Raw genomic sequence first — 21,013 nt, 5'->3', positions numbered from 1 at the left:
AACCTTTTGAGATACAGCCTCACCTTTGAGAAGCCGGCCTGTGATAGAATCACTTCACAGAAATAAATAGCAAGCTCCACAGCACACAAACGTGAGCAGAGTGCCAACTGTTAGTTGCAGCATTGCTGTGTGACGGCCAAGAACTAGCACGGACGTGAATGGTAGCCAGCTGCTCCATGCACGATATTGTGTTTCCTCTCAATGGGTATGGACACAGAAGAGTAGGCATCTGTGAAGTCTCACAGTAGTGGCCTTTTGGTTGCCTGTAACCATTCTCTAAGTGAGTTGACATGGGCCAGTAATCCATTTTGGAATTTGCTAACCCAAATCTTCAAAGTAGCAGTGACACTCACTGATACTCACAGTTTGGGGTAATTGAGATCTCCACTGAAGGTTGTGAATTGGTTTTGCCATATGCTCAATGACAGATTGCAATACCGACAACTGTCACTGCACTTGGCGCTGGGATTCCTCTGAAGTATTCACATCACCTTCCAATGTTGTGTGCGAGAAAGTAAAGGACTCTAAAATATGGTGCTCCTGCTTCTGTTAAAAGCAGTCGCTTTAAGGCCGAAATCCACAAGAAGTTTAGAATCTGAATGCAAGGAAATACTACCACAGTAATGCAAAGATCTGCTCAGGCCTCATATGGAGTACTGTGATGAGCTCTGAGCATTCCACTTTAAGAAGGATGTGCTCCTGTGGCCATTCACCAGAGTCTAACCTGAGAGGAAGAGTCTGAGCTGTGATGAAAAACTGAAGTGACTTAAGAGATGAGGAGGTTAAGGGAAAATCTGCTTGAGGGGAAGTGATTGGAAAGATAGGGAATAACTTTTCCCTCAAGCAGGGAAATGCAGAGAAAAGGACATGATCTTAAAATGAGAACTAAGCTGGTTAGAATAATCTTGGAAAAAAAGAGTAATGATAATTTGGCCAAGGTGGCCTTAGATGCAAAATGAATTGATGTGTTTAAATGGGAATGTAAAGGTATTATGGGGCATCAAGACAGGGCATTGGATTAAAGAGATAAAGCTGTCGTGGCTAACAAAATGGTAGCTTTTCCAACCCCCATTCATCTCAATAATGGCGTTATTTATCCAGACAATAGATATACTCTCTGTGTAGTCACTGTATAGTTGCATAAGATAGAGACGTGTTACCTGATGTACTGTCAATAAGGTTTACACTGTGTATATACTATGCTGGCACCACTAGAGGGTGCAACTGGTAGAGACCAGGGTTTCCTGCCCCTGTGGCAGGAGCTGTCCACCAGAGGGCACTGTAGTGGGAGACCTGAGGGTCAGTGCAGGGCCCAGTATAAAAGGCTGCCCACCATGCTTGTGCCTCACTCTGGAGTTATGAATAAAGGACCAAGGTCACTATAGTTTGAGTACAACACATTGTCTCATGGAGTCATTCATAAGTGCATTACAGACATAATAGATGGTACTTAGAATATTAAGTTTCCTCTATATGTCAACTGGCTACCTCATCAAAAATTACGAGTGCTATCCCTTCCAACAAATACTCAGTGCCTCTCTTAATGCTTTCTCCTCAGCAACATAGCATAACTTGTACCTGTGCTCATACCTGCTTCAATGTGGAGTGGCGACACTTGGTACTCAAGCCGGTTGTTCTCTTCAGATGAAGGTGGTGATACACTGGGCTCAACTTGCTCTGTTAACATAGCATGAGACATTGGCCTGGAATTGGCAGTCAGCGGCAAAGAACGGCACTCGCCATTCACTATGCTTACAGCTGCCCACAGAATTTTCCCGGGCTTTTTCTAATGGAATGTGTTGTGTTCATACTCTATTTATTCGTCACTGCATGGGCATTAGGACCCTGCGGGAGCTATTCACAGTTGCTGCATTCATTCTGGTTCATGCCGGCTTGGAGACCCCATTTTGGGTTGTTGTATAAAGCACACAGTTTAAGTTACTTTTCTCCTGGCTCAACTTGTCAGTCATTTACGCTTACACAACACAATGAATGGTTACAGCACAGAAAGAGGCCATTCGGCCTGCCGAACCTGTGCTGGCTCTGTGCAAGAGCACTTCAGCTAGCCCCACACCTCCCCCCTTTCCCTGTTGCCCAGAATTTTTTTTTTTTTAAGCGGCAACTCAGGCATCTGGTCCAGCGCAGCGGCCTCTGCAGGGAATCTGTGATGTGTGTGAGCAGGCCAAGAAACAACACGGCGCTTCAACCAATCAGATTGAAGAATTCTTACTGAGGCTCACAGGGCTGAATTTTAACCCCGTTAAACAGGTGGGTTGAGGTTGGGTCAGATGTAAAATTTTTAAAATCTGAAACTTAAACCCAACCCGCCCACTTCCAGGTTTAATGGAGGAGAGATGGACAGGCAACCAACCCGCTCTCAGGAGGTGGTTTGGCAATTTAAATATTTTAATGAGGTAGGCAACCTACTTTGCAGGTTTAACCCTGGTTGGCCAGATTTCCCGGGCCTCGGGAAACGCGGCAGCTGAAGGGAGATGAGGACAGCTGAAGGAAGAAGGTACGTGCCTTCACAGCACTACTTGTGGGCCAGGAAGAGCAGGAATGCTTCCCCCAGCCTCCCAAGCTCCCCACCCTCTCATCAGATCATGCACCCCCCCCCCCTTTCAAAGATCCCCAGGTTCAGACGCACCCCTGGTGTCGGGGGTCAGACCCACCTGTTCCTGCGGCCTGGTCTGTGTCCTCCCCACCCAGGTGTGAGCCAAGCCTATCAATCAGGCTGACTTCCAGGCAGGAAACCCATCAAGTACAAAATACACACAATGTGGAACTCCACATCGTGCGGGGAATCCCATGTTTCCCATCCAAAATCCTTCCCCCCGCCCATAGCTCCCCACCCCCGCCTACAAAACCCTCCCTGTTAATACCCAGTTTGCAGAGTCGAAACCAGGAAGTATAAATCACAATATTTAATTAATTGTAAAATCATGCACAGAATGCAAAATAAAGTGAGCGAAAGAAAGATGGGTTAAGAGAGCGATCAAAGAGAAAGAAAAAAAAATATTTTTTATCAGTAATATTCAAGTCTCAACCTTTGGCTCTTCTTTAAGTAGTACAACTTCTCCAGATCATCATTTTTACACAAAAGGTGGTAGAAATTTGTGACCCACTCCCCCAAAAGGCTGTGGATGTTGGGGCAATTGGAGCTATCATTTGTTAAGTAGGGTATCAAGAGATATGGGGGAGTTGAGTTGCCATTCATCATGATCTAATTGAATGGCGAAGCAGGTTCGAGGTGCCGAATGAGCTGCTCCTATTCCTATGTTCCTATTCACATCCTTCAAACCATGGAGTGACATATTGCCATGTTTGGTGTCTCCTTTGTATATTTTTTTTCAATTAATTCACAGGATGTGGGCGTCGCTGGCAAGGCCAGCATTTATTGCCCATCCCTAATTGCCTCTTGAGAAGGTGGTGGTGAGGCACCTCCTTGACAATTGAGGTGCCAAGCCTGTTCAGAGAGGCAGTTAAGAGTGGGTCTGGAGTAGTCCAGACTGGATAAGGATGGCAGATTTCCTTCCCTAAAGGACATTAGTGAACTAGATGGGTTTTTATGACAATCCGGTAATTTCCTGGTCACCATTACTGATAAGAGCATTTTTTTTAATTCCAGATTTGTACGAGGTGTGTTCCCCAACCAACAATGAGCCATGTGTCAATAACAACTTGCATTTATAATAACGCCTTTAACAACAACAAAAACTTGTATTTATACAGCGCCTTCAACAGGGTAAAACGTCCCAAGGTGCTTCCTGCTGTGTCATTCCATTTCAGAAGTTACCAGCACTTAACAGGCCCTCGCTGCTACATCTGCATATTTCCATTTACTGTTCAGCCATTTTCATCGCTCCAAAGCTGGCTTAGGAGCTTTTCGATATTTGTACTGCTTCAGTGGCTCCTTAGCCATTTCCAATACGTTACAGAATCATTGTTGTCGGTGTGCAGTGATTTCATTGCTGCCAATATATTTTAAAGCCGTTTACACCTGTGAATGTTGGCAGCAATATTCCCTCTAATTTTTGTTTGAGCCAAGCGGCCAATTCCAAAATCCCCACATGTGCGCTTTTTTACATTTAAAGGACGGGTCACCGGCTACGCTCGACTTCTAGAGTGCCCAGCGGCCACACAGCTTAAAGGGAACATTGGCTGGCAGTTCCGTAAATATTGGAGTAGGCATACATTTCTCCCATTTTTCAATAAAAGAGAAATGTTGGTCCCATAGTGCCCCAGGGCAGGTTCTGCTGAACTATTAGATTAATATGTGGTCTATCATTACCTCTGATGGATTAGGTCAACCTCATTAGCAATCAGAGAGATGAACATCTCACTTCCCTGCCTCATTGAGATGTACACTTCATGGGGTAGAATTTGGCCAGTGCAGATTTCTGGCGCACTCACCAGAGATGCGCCGCTTTTGTCCGCCTCGAAGTGCTGCAAAAATCTTCGGGCCAAGCTCCCCAGCCTCTCCTCGATGGTGGCATAGTGTGGCCAATGGATTCGGGGACAGAGCCAGGTCCCGTGCTGAAAACAGTGCCGGGACCTCTGCACATTTGCACTAGAGTGTGCGTGCATGCGCAGTAGCTCCTCGCCCCCAGAATCTGTGAGTGTGCTGCAGGCTGTGTGGGAGGGGCCAAAGCATGCCGCCCTATCCCTGGCCGAATAGTCTCCCTCATCGGCAGCCCGCTGCCATCGCGGGCCGTGTTTTGGTAGGACTTCTATTTTTTATTTGTTATTGATTGATTGATTGCTTATTACTTTGGTCTTGGTGCTTATGGTGCAGGGTTCCTTCTATTTTTTATTTGTTAATTAATTGCTTATTATTTTTTGTGCTTTGTTTAGTGCTTTGTAAGTATTGGTGCTAGGTGCAGGTCCTCTCAGCTTCCTTGTATTTTTTATTTGTTATTGAATGCTTATTTTTGTGCTTTGTTTAGTGCTTGGTGCTTTAAATGTACTCACCTGCGCTGATTTCTTAACACTCTGCAAGGGTTTTCTGAGCGGGTCACAAGTGGCCACATACGCTGGCCTAAGTTAGTTAGGAGCAACTATTAGCTGTCCAAACTGGCTTAAGTGGCCAAAACAGGCATAGGTGGCTGGTAACGCCCCCTTTTGAAAAAAAAACTAAACTAAACTGAAAAAAATCCGAACTAACTCACTTACACTGGCGCAAATTAAATGTTCACAATGGGGATTTTTAAGGTACTCCCGAAAAATCAAGTTGCTCCAAAAAAAACGGAGCAACTCCTGGCCAATTTTGCGCCCAATGATCTGTGAAATCCAAATTGAATGTGGGCAGTTTGCTGTAACTGAAAATGTGGTTTGGTGTCAGCGATGGACAGGTTCAATTAACTCTTATCAATACCTTTTGGAACGCTGCGCGAGAAAATAAAGATCTCCGTTAGGTTTTCCATTAGGTTTCACAGCTCCGTTGTGTGGGCTGTAAAACAACTCTCTGAAAGAACATACTATTGGAGACAATATTGGCCCAGAATTTGCCGGGAAAATAATGGCGAGATCAATGTCGCTCATCGTTGTTAGTATGTAAATAATCCAGCAACAGGAAGAGATACCGCATCAGTTGCGAATCAACACAAGTTGCGGAATAATTTCCACGACTCTGCCGTTAGCCACGTGAAAATCAATAGCTCGCCAGCAACCTCCCTGTGAGATTCAAGAAAGTGCTGGATTTGTGCTATTAAAACAAATTAAACTCACCACAAAACGTTATGGCTGGTACTTAATAGCGTAAGGATCCTTTTAATTATTCGTGTTCCTGCAATGCCACTCAACCTCTTTGGCCCAAAAAGGGAACAATTGAAACTGGAATCTCATTCCTGCAGGGAGCTAATTGTTCTCAGAGAATTTTTAATTTTAAACTTTATAATTTTTTTCCCTTACTTTTCCTTGTTTTCTCTCTCTTTTCATCCAATCTTTCTTTCTCTCTCTTTATTTCTCTTTCTGTACCTGACTTGACTCATTTCCCTCTCTGTCATTTCTCAGTTTCTTTCTCTATCCTCAAATTTCATTGGTTGAGGAGGTAGACTGTTGGTCCCATCGTTCACCAAGGTCCCAGATGTCCCATTGCCCTCGCCATGCTGTTATCAGCTCGCACTTCAAACAACTAGCAGGGCAAAAAAATTTTGACCTAAAGGATGAGGAAAAAAATCTAACTAACGGGCCATGCCTTTAGATGCCCAGCTCCAGGAAAATCTAGGCCTTTTTAAAAAAAATTGTTGCTGAGATGTGGGCACCTCTGGCAAAGCCAGCATTTATACCCATCCCTCATTGCTCTGGAGATGGTGGTGAGTTGCTTTCTTGAACCACTGCAGCGAAGGTACTCCCACAGGGCTGTTAGGGAGTTCGTAAAACTGAGCGGACTGCGTGGCTTGCTAGACCATTTCAAAGTCAACCAGATTGCTGTTGGTCTGGAGTCACATATCAGCCAGCAGATTAGTGAACCAGATGGGTTTTTATGACAATCTGGTAGCTTCATGGTCACCACCACTGATACTCACTTTTTAATTCCACATTTATTTAATTAATTGAAGTTAAATTCCCCAGCTGCCATGTTGGGATTTGAATTTACATCTCAGGATCATTAGTCTAGACTTCTGGATTACTAGTCTCGTAACATAACCACTATGCTACCATTCCCGTTGTCAGCTAATCACTCATTCAGCTGATGTGACTCTTGACTCTTAAATGCATAGCTTCTGTGAGTTCTGTCAGCAATTAAGTTTGGTCAGCAAGTCATTTGACTGGAAATGCCACAAATTGTGTTTGTCTGGCAAACTCGATCGCTAATCAATTTGCTGCTTTTGTAAAGTGGTGCACATTTTTATACAGGCGTAAGCAACATTACACTGTTATATCTATAACGTGAGATATGCCAGGTTTATAGTGACTATTTTATTTGACATTCCTGCCTTTGTTACCTCTAGAGTTGAATATTCCAATATTCTCCTGGCCAGCTTCAAACCTTGCACCTTCTGTAAACTTGCGCTCATGCAAAACTCTGCTGCCCGAATTCTAACTTGCACCAAGTCCCATTCACCCATGACCCCTGTGCACACTGACCTACATTGGAAATGCTTCAATTTTAAAATTCGCATCCTTTTTTTCAAATCCCTCCATGGCCTCACCCCTCTCTATCTCCGTAACCTCCTCCATTCCTACAATCCTCCGAGATCTCTGGGCTCCTCTAATTCTGGTCTCTTGTGCATCCCCAATTTTAATTGCTCCACCATTGGTGGCCGTGCCTTGAGCTGCCTCAGCCAGAAGCTCTGGGATTCCCTCCCTGAACGTCTCTACCTCTCTATTTCTCTCTCCTCCTTTAAGACGCTCCTTAAAACCTACGTCTTTCATCAAGCTTTTGGTTATCTGTCCTAATGTCTTATTATGTGTCTCAATGTCAAATGTTGTTTGATAATTGCTCCTGTGAAGCACCTTGGGACTTTTTACTATGTTAAAGGTGCTACATAAATGCAAGATGTTGTTTTTGATTTGTTTTTAATGCAAAGATTGTAAAGATATACAACGCCCTACCAGAAATGGTGTTAGAAGCAGAATTAAAGCTCTTAGAAGAATAGTGGATAAATATTTGAAAAAGTAAAATTTAAATGGTTTTGGGAGAACGGCAAGGGAATTGGGATTAAGTGGATATATTCTTTTAGAGAGACAATGCCAGCATTTATTGCCCATCCCCAATTGCCCTTGTGTGGTGAAAGTGGGCCTTCTTCATGAACCGCCGCAGTCCGTGTGGTGAAGGTACTCCCACAGTGCTGTTAGGGAGGGTGTTCCTGGATTTTGACCCAGCGACGATGAAGGAATAGTGATATATTTCCAAGTCAGAATGGTGTGTAACTAGGAGGTGAACTTCCAGGTGAACTTGCATAAACATTAAATGGTAGGACACTGAGAAGTGTAGAGGAACAAAGTGACCTGGGAGTGCATGTCCATAGATCCCTGAAGGTAGCAGGCCAGGTGGATAAGGTGGTTAAGAAGGCATACGGAATGCTTACCTTTATTAGCCGAGGCATAGAATATAAGAACAGGTGGGTTATGCTTGAACTGTATAAAACACTGTTTAGGCCACAGCTGGAGTACTGCGTACAGTTCTGGTCACCACATTACAGGAAGGACATAATTGCACTGGAGAGGGTGCGGAGGAGATTTACGAGGATGTTGCCGGGAATGGAGAATATTAGCTATGAGGACAGATTGGATAGGCTGGGTTTGTTTTCCTTGGAACAGGGGAGGCTGAGGGGAGACCTCATTGAGGTGCATAAAATTATGAGGGGCCTAGATATATTTGATAGAAAGAGCCTATTTCCTTCAGCAAAGGGGTCAACAAGCAGAGGGCAGAAATGTAAAATAATTGGTAGAAGGTTTAGAGGGGATTTGAGGGGAAATTTCTTCACATAGAGGGTTGTGGGAGTCTGGAACTCACTGCCTGAAATGGTGGTAGAGGCAGAAACCCTCACCACATTTAAAAAGTACTTGGATGTGTATGTAATACCTCGATAGACTGAATACTGTAAACTAACACAGGTACAAACCTGGCCCTGCTTTATTAGGGCCCAAAATGATTACATTACATGATGGCTGGCCTTTTATACCTGGGCCGCACACACGTGCGTACAGCCCAATGACCTCTGACAGTGGCACCACCTGGTGGCTAGTAACCCCAAGCATACATACATGACAATATCCCCCTTTAAGATATTTGTAACAGTCTTTTTACAAATTGAGACGGTCCGGGGCTTTCCGCTCCCGAGTTGATCGTCTCAGTTCAACTCCAGCCTTGGGCGAGCGTTCTCAGTCTGTTATGACTGGGGGCTGGGTAGCCGATCTGATGGGAGTGACAATGACCATGTCAGTGATTGAAAGTACAGATTCATTGATGACAGCGGAGTCCTCTGATGACTGAGGATTGGTTGGTTGATCACTGATTGTGTCTTCCTCAGATTGTTCGGTTCATCCGTGTGCTGCAGCTTTATCTGATCAATGTGTTTCCTGCATGTTTGCCCATTCTTGAGCTTGACGATAAACACTCTGTTACCCTCCTTAGCCGTAACAGTACTGGCGATCCACTTGGGACCTTGACCATAATTTAGTACATACACAGGATCGTTAACAGAAATTCGTGTGGCACAATCATGATACCACTGCAGACTTTGACGTCTGTATTCAAAATGATCGTTCAAGTCACGGTGGACAAGCGAGGGCTTGGTCTTGAGACCTCTCTTCATCAATAGTTCAGCAGGGGAGACCCCGGTAAGTGTGTGGGGTCTTGTCCTGTAACTAAGCAACATGCATGACAAGCGAGTCTGCAGTGAACCTTGAATTACACGTTTCATACTCTGCTTGATGATTTGGACAGCACGCTCTGCTTGACCATTAGATGCGGGTTTGAATGGTGCTGACCTCACGTGTTTGATACCATTGAGTTTCATGAACTCTTGAAACTCCAGACTAGTGAAGCAAGATCCGTTGTCACTTACAATGATGTCGGGCAGACCACGAGTGGCAAACATGACACAATGGCTCTCAATGGTAGCTGTAGATGTACTGGATGACATGATTATACACTCTATCCACTTGGAATAAGCATCCACCACAACTAAAAACATCTTTCCCAGGAAGGGACCTGCAAAGTCGATGTGGATCCTGGACCATGGTTTAAATGGCCATGACCACAGATTCAGCAGTGATTCCGCTGGTGCTTTACTTAGCTACCTGCAAGTATTGCATTAATGCACATGTGATTCCAGATCAGATTCAATTCCAGGCCACCATTCATGAGACCTGACAATGGCTTTCTTCATGACAATACCGGGATGAGTGCTATGTAGATCATGTCCAAATTTCTCTCTGCCTTTCTTAGCCATAACAACACGATTATCCCATAGTAAAAAAATCTGACTGAAAGGATAGTTTGTATTTGCGATGATTGTCAGTTTTGGTCTCATCACCCATTTGTTTGGATATGGCAGACCAATCATCACTAAGGACACAAAGTTTCACAACCATAATATCGGGTCCTGGCTGGTCCAGGTCTTAAATTGTTGAGCCATGACAGGGTTTCCTTCACTTTCAAAAGCATCCATAACTAACAGTAGGTCTGCAGGTTGTGGCGTCTCCACTTCCAGTGTGGGCAATGGCAGACGGCTCAGTGCATCAATTATTAAGGATGTCACAGCAGCACATTTGGAAAGAGGTGAAATGATAGGTCCAAGTCAGCATGGATTTGTGAAAGGGAAACCAAGCTTGACAAATCTTCTGGAATTTTTTGAGGATGTTTCCAGTAGAGTGGACAAGGGAGAACCAGTTGATGTGGTGTATTTGGACTTTCAAAAGGCTTTCGACAAGGTCCCACACAAGAGATTAATGTGCAAAGTTAATGGGATTGGGGGTAGTGTGCTGACATGGATTGAGAACTGGTTGGTAGATAGGACGCAAAGAGTAGGAGTAAATGGGTACTTTTCAGAATGGCAGGCAGTAACTAGTGGGGTACCGCAAGGTTCTGTGCTGGGGTCCCAGCTGTTTACACTGTACATTAATGATTTAGACGAGGGGATTAAATGTAGTATCTCCAAATTTGCGGCTGACACTAAGTTGGGTGGCAGTGTGAGCAGCGAGAAGGATGCTATGAGGCTGCAGAGTGAATTGGATAGGTTAGGTGAGTGGGCAAATGCATGGCAGATGAAGTATAATGTGGATAAATGTGAGGTTATCCACTTTGGTGGTAAAAACAGAGAGACAGACTATTATCTGAATGGTGACAGATTAGGAAAAGGGGAGGTGCAACGAGACCTGGGTGTCATGGTACCTCAGTCATTGAAGGTTGGAATGCAGGTATAGCAGGCGGTTAAGAAAGCAAATGGCATGATGGCCTTCATAGCGAGGGGATTTGAGTACAGGAGCAGGGAGGTGTTACTTCAGTTGTACAGGGCTTTGGTGAGGCCACACCTGGAGCATTGTGTACAGTTTTGGTCCTCTAACTTGAGGAAGGACATTCTTGCTATTGATGGAGTGCAGCGGAGGTTCACCAGACTGATTCCCGGGATGGCGGGACTGACCTATCAAGAAAGACTGGATCAACTGGGCTTGTATTCACTGGAGTTCAGACGAATGAGAGGGGATCTCATAGAAACGTTTAAAATTCTGACGGGTTTAGACAAGATGCAGGAAGAATGTTCCCAATATTGGGGAAGTCCAGAACCAGGGGTCACAGTCTAAGGATAAGGGGTAAGCCATTTAGGACCGAGATGAGGAGAAACTTCTTCACCCAGAGTGTGGTGAACCTGTGGAATTCTCTACCACAGAAAGTTGTTGAGGCCAATTCACTAAATATATTCAAAAAGGAGTTAGATGCAGTCCTTACTACTAGGGGGATCAAGGGGTACAGCGAGAAAGCAGAACTGAAGTTGCATGTTTAGCCATGAACTCATTGAATGCACCGCCATACGCAACAGGTTCTAGTTTACCGACTCATAAGTTTGTTGGAGCACCCAACCAACTCCATTTGACAAAGCATCACAGGCTAATACTAGACACTTACATGGATCATAATGTACCAGCAGCTTGTTATAGCAAAGTAGATTAGTAGCTTTCTCAAAAGCTCTATCTTGAAACACACCCCAAACCCAGTTGTCGCCTTTTCTTAACAGCATGTGCAGTGGTTCTAATGAAGTACTCAATCTAGGTAGGAAATTATCGAAGTAGTTGAGTAGACCAAGGAACGAACGCAGCTCCGTCACATTCTGAGACTTGGGTGCATTTTTGATGGCCTTGGTTTTCGAGTCGGTAGGCCTGATGCCGTCAATAGCTATTTTCTTCCCCAGGAATTTGACTCACGGTACCATGAATATGCACTTCGAATGTTTCAGTCTGAGTCCCACTTTGTCCAGACGATGTAGAACCTCTTTCAGGTTGTTCTGATGTTCAGCAGTGTCACGACCTGTGAACAGGATGTAATCTTGGAATATGACAGTTCTAGGGACGGACTTCAGTAGAATCTCCATGTTCCTTTGAAATATGGTTGCAGCTGAGCGAATTCCAAAAGGACACCTGTTGTAGATAAAAAGTCCTTTATGAGAGTTGATGCACATAAGTTTCTTCGACATCTCGACCAGCTCCTGTATCATATAGGCCAACATCAGATCCAGTTTAGTGAACGACTTCCCCCCAGCTAGCGTTGCAAACAGGTCATCAGCCTTCGGCAATGGGTATTGATCCTGTTTCGAAACTTGGTTGATCTTAACCTTGTAGTCTCCACAAATCCTGACAGTGCCATCACTCTTCAACACAGGAACAATGGAGCTGGCCCATTCATTAAATTCGACCGGTGATATGACCCCTTCACGCTGTGGTCTGTCCAGTTCAATTTCGAACTTCTCCCTCATCATGTACAGAACCGCCCGAACTTTATGATGGACAGGTCTTGCATCCGAGCCCATGTGGATCTGCACCTTGGCTCCCATGAATTTGCTGATGCCTGGTTCAAACAGCAAGGGGAACTTGCTCAGCACTTGAGATCATCCTCCGATGACAACGCTTTGATATTGTTCCAATTCCATTTGTTTTTTCTAGCCAATTCCTGCCGAACAGCGTTGGACCATTGCCTGGAACAATCCATAACAGTAAATCATGAACCGCACCATCATACAACACCTTGACTACTGCACTGCCAATCATCATTATGAGTTCTTTAGTGCCCGCACGCACTTGGCATTGACTGGACTCAGCTTAGGCCTCACAGCCTTAGTATCCCACAGCTTGTCGAATGTCCTCTGGCTCATTATTTATTGACTCGCACCCGTGTCCAATTCCATCGGTACTGGCACACCGTTAAGTTTCACATTAATCATTATCGGTTGGCTCTTTGTTAGGAACGAATACAATCCATAAACTTCCTCCTCTGGTATCTTGGATTGCATATCTGGATCTGCGCTATACTGGTCATCATCCTCCACGTGGTGTGTCGCAGCACGCTTGCTCAGTTGCAGACACAAGCGCTGGAGATGCCCCCGTCTCGAACAGCCTTTACAAAATGTACTGTATAAACCGACACTGATGAGGCCGATGATTGCCTCCACAACACCAACACGGTGAAATTCGGATTCATTCCCATTGGCGGACTTTGAGCAGCCGCAGGTTTCGCATATGCAGTTGAGTAGGCCCTGCTATATGCAGCTCTGCCAAACAATGATACAATGTTGTTTACAGTACTTACCGAGTTCCGATTTTTCGATGATATCTGCTTTAAGTTTTTGTCCGTCATCATGCATGCCTGGGCAATTGTGATGGCCTTACTCAAATCTAGCGTCTCCGCCGCCAGTAGCTTATGCAGGATCACCTCGTGGTTGAAGCCGATTACAAAGAAATCCTGCAGCATGTCTCCCAATGTGTTTTCGAACTTACACGGTCCAGCTAGACGTCTTAGGTCGGCAACGGATTCCGACACATCCTGGCCCTCAGAACGGACGTGCTTGTAGAATCGATATCATGAGATGTTGATGCCTTCTTCTGGTTTGAGATGGTCATGTACCAGAGCACACAATTCCTCATAGTCCTTGTCTATTGGATTTTCAGGTGAGAGAAGATTCTTTATGAGTCCATAGATTTTCGTACCGCAACCCATGAGGAAGACCGTCCTGTACCTAACTGCGTCAGTGGATTCCTCCATTTTGTTTGCCACGAAGTACTGGTCCAGGCGAGCTACAAAATCTGCCCAGTCTTCTCCCTCTACGAATCTCTCCACAATTCCAATTGTGCTCATTTTTGCATGCAAAGGTTCTTAAGTTGCCAAATGTTATGTATGCAATAACTCGCTAGACTGAATACTGTAAACTAACACATGTACATACCTGGCTCTGCTTTATTAGGGCCCAAACACACGTGCGTACAGCCCAATGACCTCCGAAAGTGGCGCCACCTGATGGCTAGTAACTCCAACATGACATATATGACAGGATGTGTATTGAAGTGCTGTGACCTGCAGGGTTATGGACCTAGAGCTGGAAAGTGGGATTAGGCTGGCTAGCCTCTTGCTGGCCGGCGCAGACACAATGGGCTGAAACGGCCTTCTTCCGTGCTGTAAATTTCTATTATTCTATGTGGTGGTGTTCCCATGTACCTGCTGCCCTTGTCCTTCGAGGTGGTAGATGTCGCGGGTTTGGGAGGTGCTGTTGAATAATTTTCCACATCCAGGTAAATACATTTTTGTCATGTATGTAACCTTCATGTAACAACACTGCAATACTGTATATACTTAAGCAATGCACACCTTGACCACAGGGTTGAACTTGTGGGAAGCATCCTTACCTGGTCATCCAGGTATATAAAGGGAGGTCCCACGCAGGGTCATCACTTCTTGGTCCTGTGAATAAAGGTGCAGGTCACAGAGTGACCTTGTCTATAGAATGTGCCTCGTGTGGATTCGTGGTATTGTGTAAGGCCTTTACAGTGGCGATGAGAAACGGGAATCAACGACCCATGAGAATGGCCACCAGTAGTACAGAGGAATGGTACTGTGTTGGTGAGGACTGGGACGATTTCATTGAAAGGCTTCAGCAGAGCTTTGTCACGAAGGACTGGTTGGGAGATGCAGCGGCCGACAAACGAAGGGCTCATCTACTGACCAGCTGTGGATCTCAGACGTACGCGCTCATGAAAGACCTGCTAGCACCTGAGAAGCCGGCAGACAAAATCTTTGAAGAGCTCAGCAAACTAATCAGTGAGCACCTCAAATCGGTGAACAGCATACACATGGCCCGACACCGGTTCTATACACACTGACATCGGGAAAGACAGAGCATACCGGACTTCGTTGCGGACCTCCGGCGCTTGGCCAGCCATTGTAAGTTCACAGACGCCTGCAGGGGGAGATGCTAAGGGATTTCTTTATTGAGGGCATCGGCCATGCCGGGATTTTCAGAAAGTTAATCGAGACCAAGGACTTGACCTTGGAAGCGGCGGCGTTGCTGGCTCAGACTTTTATGGCGGGGGAGGAGGAAACCAAGATAATATACGCGTGCAACTCTGACTCCAACGTGGCGATGGATCAGGGGGTCAATATCATAAACGCGACTCAGAGCCCAGCAGGCAGGCAAGGGCAGTTTGACACACCCCAGGCAGCAACAGACCCCAGCACAGGTTTTCAACACAGACAATGGCAGGCTGAACGGACATTTACGCCATCCCAGTGGACAATGCGTTCTGGGATGGGGCCATTGACACTAACAGGGTGCTCAAGAGCAGTCAAAGGAACAATCAGCGAGGAATGCCTGGTAACAGCTCTTTTGTTCACAACAATGGGAATCTCAGTTCATGCTGGAGGTGTGGGGGCAGACATGCTGCCAGGACTTGCAGGTTTCAACAGTTCGCCTGTAGAAATTGTAATCTCAGTGGCCATTTAGCCAGAATGTGCAGGAAGCCTGCGACCAGGCTAATTTACGAGGCAGATGGACCAGAAGAGGGGTCTGCGAGGCAGGATGACGCGTGGGGCAAATCAATGGATGCTGAAGTTCAGCGGGTTCATGTGGTAAACATTCACAGCTCATATACCAAAACGCCACCTATGATGATGAAGGTTCTATTAAATGGCATCCCGGTACACATGGAGATGGACACAGGGGCCAGCCAGTCACTCATGAGCATTCAACAATTCAAAAAGCTATGGCCACTCAAAGCCAGCAGACCCAAACTAGAACACATTGAGACTCAATTACAGATGTACACCTAAGAAATTATTCCAGTGCTAGACAGTGCAATGTTGGCGGTCACACACAATGATTAGTGAACCGGCTGCCGCTCTGGATTGTCCCGGGCAATGGTCCCGCACTGTTGGGGAGGAGCTGGCTAGCTGAGATGAACTGGAAATGGGGGGATGTGTACGCAGTGTCATCGGTGGAGTGAAGTTCATGCTCACAGGTCCTACAGCAATTTGAGTTGCTATTCCAACCTGGCGTTGGGACTTTCAAAGGCACCAAAGTAGTGATTCGCATCACCCCGGACGCCAGACCACTGCACCACAAAGCCAGAGCTGTGCCGTATGTGATGCGGGAGAAAATTGAAAGCGAATTGGACCGTTTGCTGAGAGAGGGCATCATCTTGCCCATTGAATTCAGTAACTGGGCGAGCCCCATTGTTCCCGTCCTAAAAGCGGATGGCTGGGTCAGGATCTGTGGCGACTACAAGGCCACTATCAACCGGGTGTCACGACAAGACCAATACCCGCTTCCGAGAGCGGAGGATCTTTTTTCCACGCTGGCAGATGGCAAGCTGTTCACCAAGTTGGACCTCACATCAGCCTGCATGACCCAAGAACTGGCCGATGAATCCAAACTACTGACCACAATCACCACGCACAAGGGACTGTTTATTTACAACAGGTGCCCATTTGGCATTCGATCAGCGGCCGCGATTTTTCAAAGAAACATGGAAAGCCTGCTCAAATCCATTCCTGAAAAGATTGTATTCCAGGACGATATCCTCATCACAGGTCGGGACACCGAGGAACACCTCCACAACCTGGACGAGGTGCTACGCCGACTGGACCGGGTAGGCCTGCGAGTCAAGAAGCCTAAGTGTGTGTTTTTGGCACCCGAAGTCGAGTTTCTGGGCAGGAGGGTTGCTGCAGACAGGATTCGTTCTACCGAATCCAAAACAGAGGCGATTCGACGAGCGCCCAGGCCCGGCAACACATCGGAGTTGCTTTCATTTCTGGGACTCTTGAACTATTTCGGGAACTTTCTGCCAAACTTAAGCACATTGTTGGAGCCGCTACAGATGCTCCTGCGTAAGGGTTGCGATTGGTTTTGGGGGGACTGTCAAGAATGGGCTTTTAATCGGGCGCATAACCTACTCTGTTCAAATAAGTTGTTGACCCTGTACAGCTCCTGTAAGAAATTGGTTCTGACATGTGATGCATCGTCCTATGGGGTTGGGTGCATGTTGCAACAGTGCAATGCTGAGGGGCAACTCCAACCTGTGGTTTATGCCTCCAGGTCGCTCTCCCAAGCAGAAAGGGGATATGGGATGGTCGAGAAGGAAGCACTCGCATGTGCCTATGGGGTGAAAAAGATGCACCAGTAGGAGGTTCGAATTAGAAACGGACCACAAGCCGTTAACATCCCTGTTGTCAGACAGCGAGGTTGTCAATGTCAATGCGTCAGCTCGCATACAGCGATGGGCTCTCACGCTGGCTGCGTATGACTACTCCATCCGGCACCAGCCCGGCACTGAAAATTGCGCTGATGCACTCAGCAGGCTTCCACTGAGGGGCAGCGGAGCAAAGCGCTTTTGATGCCTTGGACAGCGCAGGCTCCCCCATCACAGCCCGCCAGATCAAAATCTGATCCAACAGAGAGCCCCTCCTATCTTTGATTAAGAAATGTGTCCTGACAGGGGATTGGGCGCCCGCACATGGAGCATGCCCTGAGGAGGTCAGACCGTTTCACAGGCGGATGGATGAGCTCTCCATCCAAGCCGACTGCCTACTATGGGGCAGCCGGGTAGTCTTGCTCCAGAGGGGCAGGGAAGCTTTCATCAGGGAACTCCAGCGAGCACCCAGGCATCGTGCTGATGAAGGCCATTGCCCGGTCACATGTTTGGTGGCCGGGAATTGATTCAGACCTGGAACACTGTCTTTGCAGATGCACGCCGTGTGCTCAGCCGGGAAATGCCCCCAGGGAGGCCCCGCTCAGCCCGTGGCCCTGGCCCACCAGGCCATGGTCATGCATTCACGTAGACTACGCGGGCCCGTTCATGGGGAAAATGTTTCTCATTGTGGTTGATGCGTACTCGAAATGGATCGATTGCATCATTTTGAATTCGTGCATGACGTCCACCACTGTGGAGAGTTTACGTGCGGTCTTTGCGACCCACGGTCTGCTGGACATCCTTGTCAGCGATAAAGGCCCATGTTTCACAAGCTACGAATTCCAGGAGTTCATGTCGGGTAATGGCATTAACCATGTCAGGACAGCACCGTTCAAGCCGGCCTCCAATGGCCAGGTGGAACGTGCGGTCCAAATCATAAAACAAGGCATACTCAGGATTCAAGGTCCCTCCCTTCAATGCCGCCTATCGCGCCTCCTGCTGGCCTATAGGTCCTGACCGCACTCGCTCACGGGGGTCCCGCCCGCAGAGCTCCTTATGAAACGTACACTCAAAACTCGGCTGTCCCTCATTCATCCTGTCTTGTCCGACATTGTTGAAGGCAAGCGCCAGTCCCAAAATGAGTACCATGACCGTAATTCAAGGGGGAGATGTATAGAAATTGATGACCCCGTATTTGTTCTCAATCACGCTTTGGGGCCTCAATGGCTTGAAGATACTGTAATAGACAAAGAGGGGAATTGGATCATCGTGGTTAAATTTAACAATGGGCAGATATGCCGCAAGCATCTGAAAAACAGGTGCTGTGCACCCGAATGTCTCGGCGGCAATACCTTTACTTGCTTCTTAATACTTTTTCAAGTGCTCGGTGCTCCCAGCAATCACAAATGTCAATTTTATAAGCGATCTGCCCTTGTTACAGTTGTTTCTGTTTGCAGTTTCTTTGAGCTATTTCCTATATCTAAACACAAACAGATCAGGCCCATGACTCTGAGTTTTAAATAGCTCTCTAGATTCTACAAAAGTGAATGCTGCATTTTTGTCCAAAACTTAATTTGTATGCATTAATATTTAATGGAATGAACTACAGCGTGCAGCACTGACTGCGGAACATAATCAAAGAAGCTAATGGAATGTGCACCTTAATCTCAAGGAGATTGGAATACAAGTGAGGAAGTGATGCTTCAGTTGTACAAAGCCTTGGTCAGAGCCCATCTGCAGTACTGCCTTCAGTTCTGGGCACCCCACCTCAGGAAGGATATATTGGCCTTGCAGCGGGTGCAGCACAGGTTCACCAGATTATACAAGGTCATAAAGGGTTAAGTTCTGAGGAGAGGTTGCATAAGCCTGGTTTCCATTCCCTTGAGTTTAGAAGGTTGAGAGGTGAATTAATCAATGTCTTTAAAATGAGAAAAGGATTTGATAGGGTAGAGCGAGAAATTGCAGAATTAGAAACATAGAAAATAGGTGCAGGAGCAGGCCATTCAGCCCTTCGAGCCTGCACCACCATTCAATATGATCATGGCTGATCATGCAACTTCAGTACCCCATTCCTGCTTTCTCTTCATACCCCTTGATCTCTTTAGCCGTAAGGGCCACATCTAACTCCCTTTTGAATATATCTAACGAACTGGTAGAGAATTCCACAGGTTCACAATTCTCTGAGTGAAGAAGTTTCTCCTCATCTCGTTCCTAAATGGCTTACCCCTTATCCTAGACTGTGACCCCTGGTTCTGGGCTTTCCCAACATCGGGAACATTCTTCCTGCATCTAACCTGTCCAATCCCGTAAGAATTTTATATGTTTCTATGAGATCCCCTCTTATTCTTCTAAATTCCAGTGAATATAAGCCTAGTCGATCCAGTTTTTCTTCATATCTCAGTCCTGCAATCCCGGGAATCAATCTGGTGAACCTTCGCTGCACTCCCTCAATAGCAAGAATGTCCTTCCTCAGATTAGGAGAACAAAACTGTACACAATATTCAAGGTGTGGCCTCACCAAGGCCCTGTACAACTGCAGTAAGACCTCCCTGCTCCTATACTCAAATCCTCTCGCTATGAAGGTCAAAATGCCATTTGCCTTCTTCACCGCCTGTTGTACCAGCATGACAACTTTCAATGACTGATGAACCATGACACCCAGGTCTCGTTGCACCTCCCGTTTTCCTAATCTGTCACCATTCAGAAAATATTCTGCCTTCCTGTTTTTGCCACCAAAGTGGATAACCTCACATTTAGCTAAATTATACTGCATCTGCCATGCATTTACCCACTTATCTAACCTGTCCAAGTCACCCTGCAGCCTCTTAGCATTCTCCTCACAGCTCACACTGCCACCCAGCTTAGTGTCATCTGCAAACTTAGAGATATTACGTTCAATTCCTTTGTCTAAATCATTAATGAATATTGTAAATACTGGGGTCCCAGCACTGAACCTTCCGGTACCCCACTAGTTATTGCCTGCCATTCTGAAAAGGACCCGTTTATTCCTACTCTTTGCTCCTGTCTGCCAACCAGTTCTCTATCCACGTTAATACATTACCCCTAATACCATGTGCTTTGATTTTGCACACTAATCTCTTGTGTGAGACCTTGTTAAATGCCTTTTGAAAGTTCAAATACACCACATCCACTGGTTCTCCCTTGTCCACTCTACGAGTTACATCCTCAAAAAATTCTAGAAGATTTGTCAAGCATGATTTCCCTTTCATAAATCCATGCTGACTTGGACCGGTCCTGTCACTGCTTTCCAAATGCGCTGCTATTATATCTTTAATAATTGATTCCAACATTTTCCCCACTACCGATGTCAGACTAACCGGTCTATAATTCCATTTTCTCTCCCCCTCCTTTTTAAAAAGTGCAGTTACATTAGCTACCCTCCAATCCATAGGAACCGATCCAGAGTCTATAGAATGTTGGAAAATGACCACTAATAAATCCACTATTTCTAGGGCTGCTTTTTCTGGCCAATTTATATGCCTCTTCCTTGGACTTTAACTCTAATTTCACTTGTCAGCCACGGTTGAGCCACATCTCCATTTTATTTTTACACCAGTCAGGGATGTACAATTGTTGAAGTTCATCCATGTGATCTTTAAATGTCTGCCATTGCCTAGCCACCGTCAACCCTTTAAGTATCATTTGCCAGTCTATCCTAGCCAATTCATGTCTCATACCATCGAAGTTACCTTTCTTTAAGTTCAGGTCCCTCGTCTCTGAATTAACTGCGTCACTCTCCATCTTAATGAAGAATTCTACCATATTATGGTCACTCACTCTTCCCCTAGGGGGAAAAACCTTAAAATTAGAGCGAGGCCACTCAGGAGTAAAATCAGGAGGCAGTTATTCTCACAGTGGGTAGTGGAAATGTGGA

The sequence above is a fragment of the Pristiophorus japonicus genome, chromosome 7 (assembly GCF_044704955.1).
Source record: "Pristiophorus japonicus isolate sPriJap1 chromosome 7, sPriJap1.hap1, whole genome shotgun sequence".
Classification (NCBI taxonomy): domain Eukaryota; kingdom Metazoa; phylum Chordata; class Chondrichthyes; family Pristiophoridae; genus Pristiophorus; species Pristiophorus japonicus.
This window is presented reverse-complemented; position numbering follows the sequence as displayed.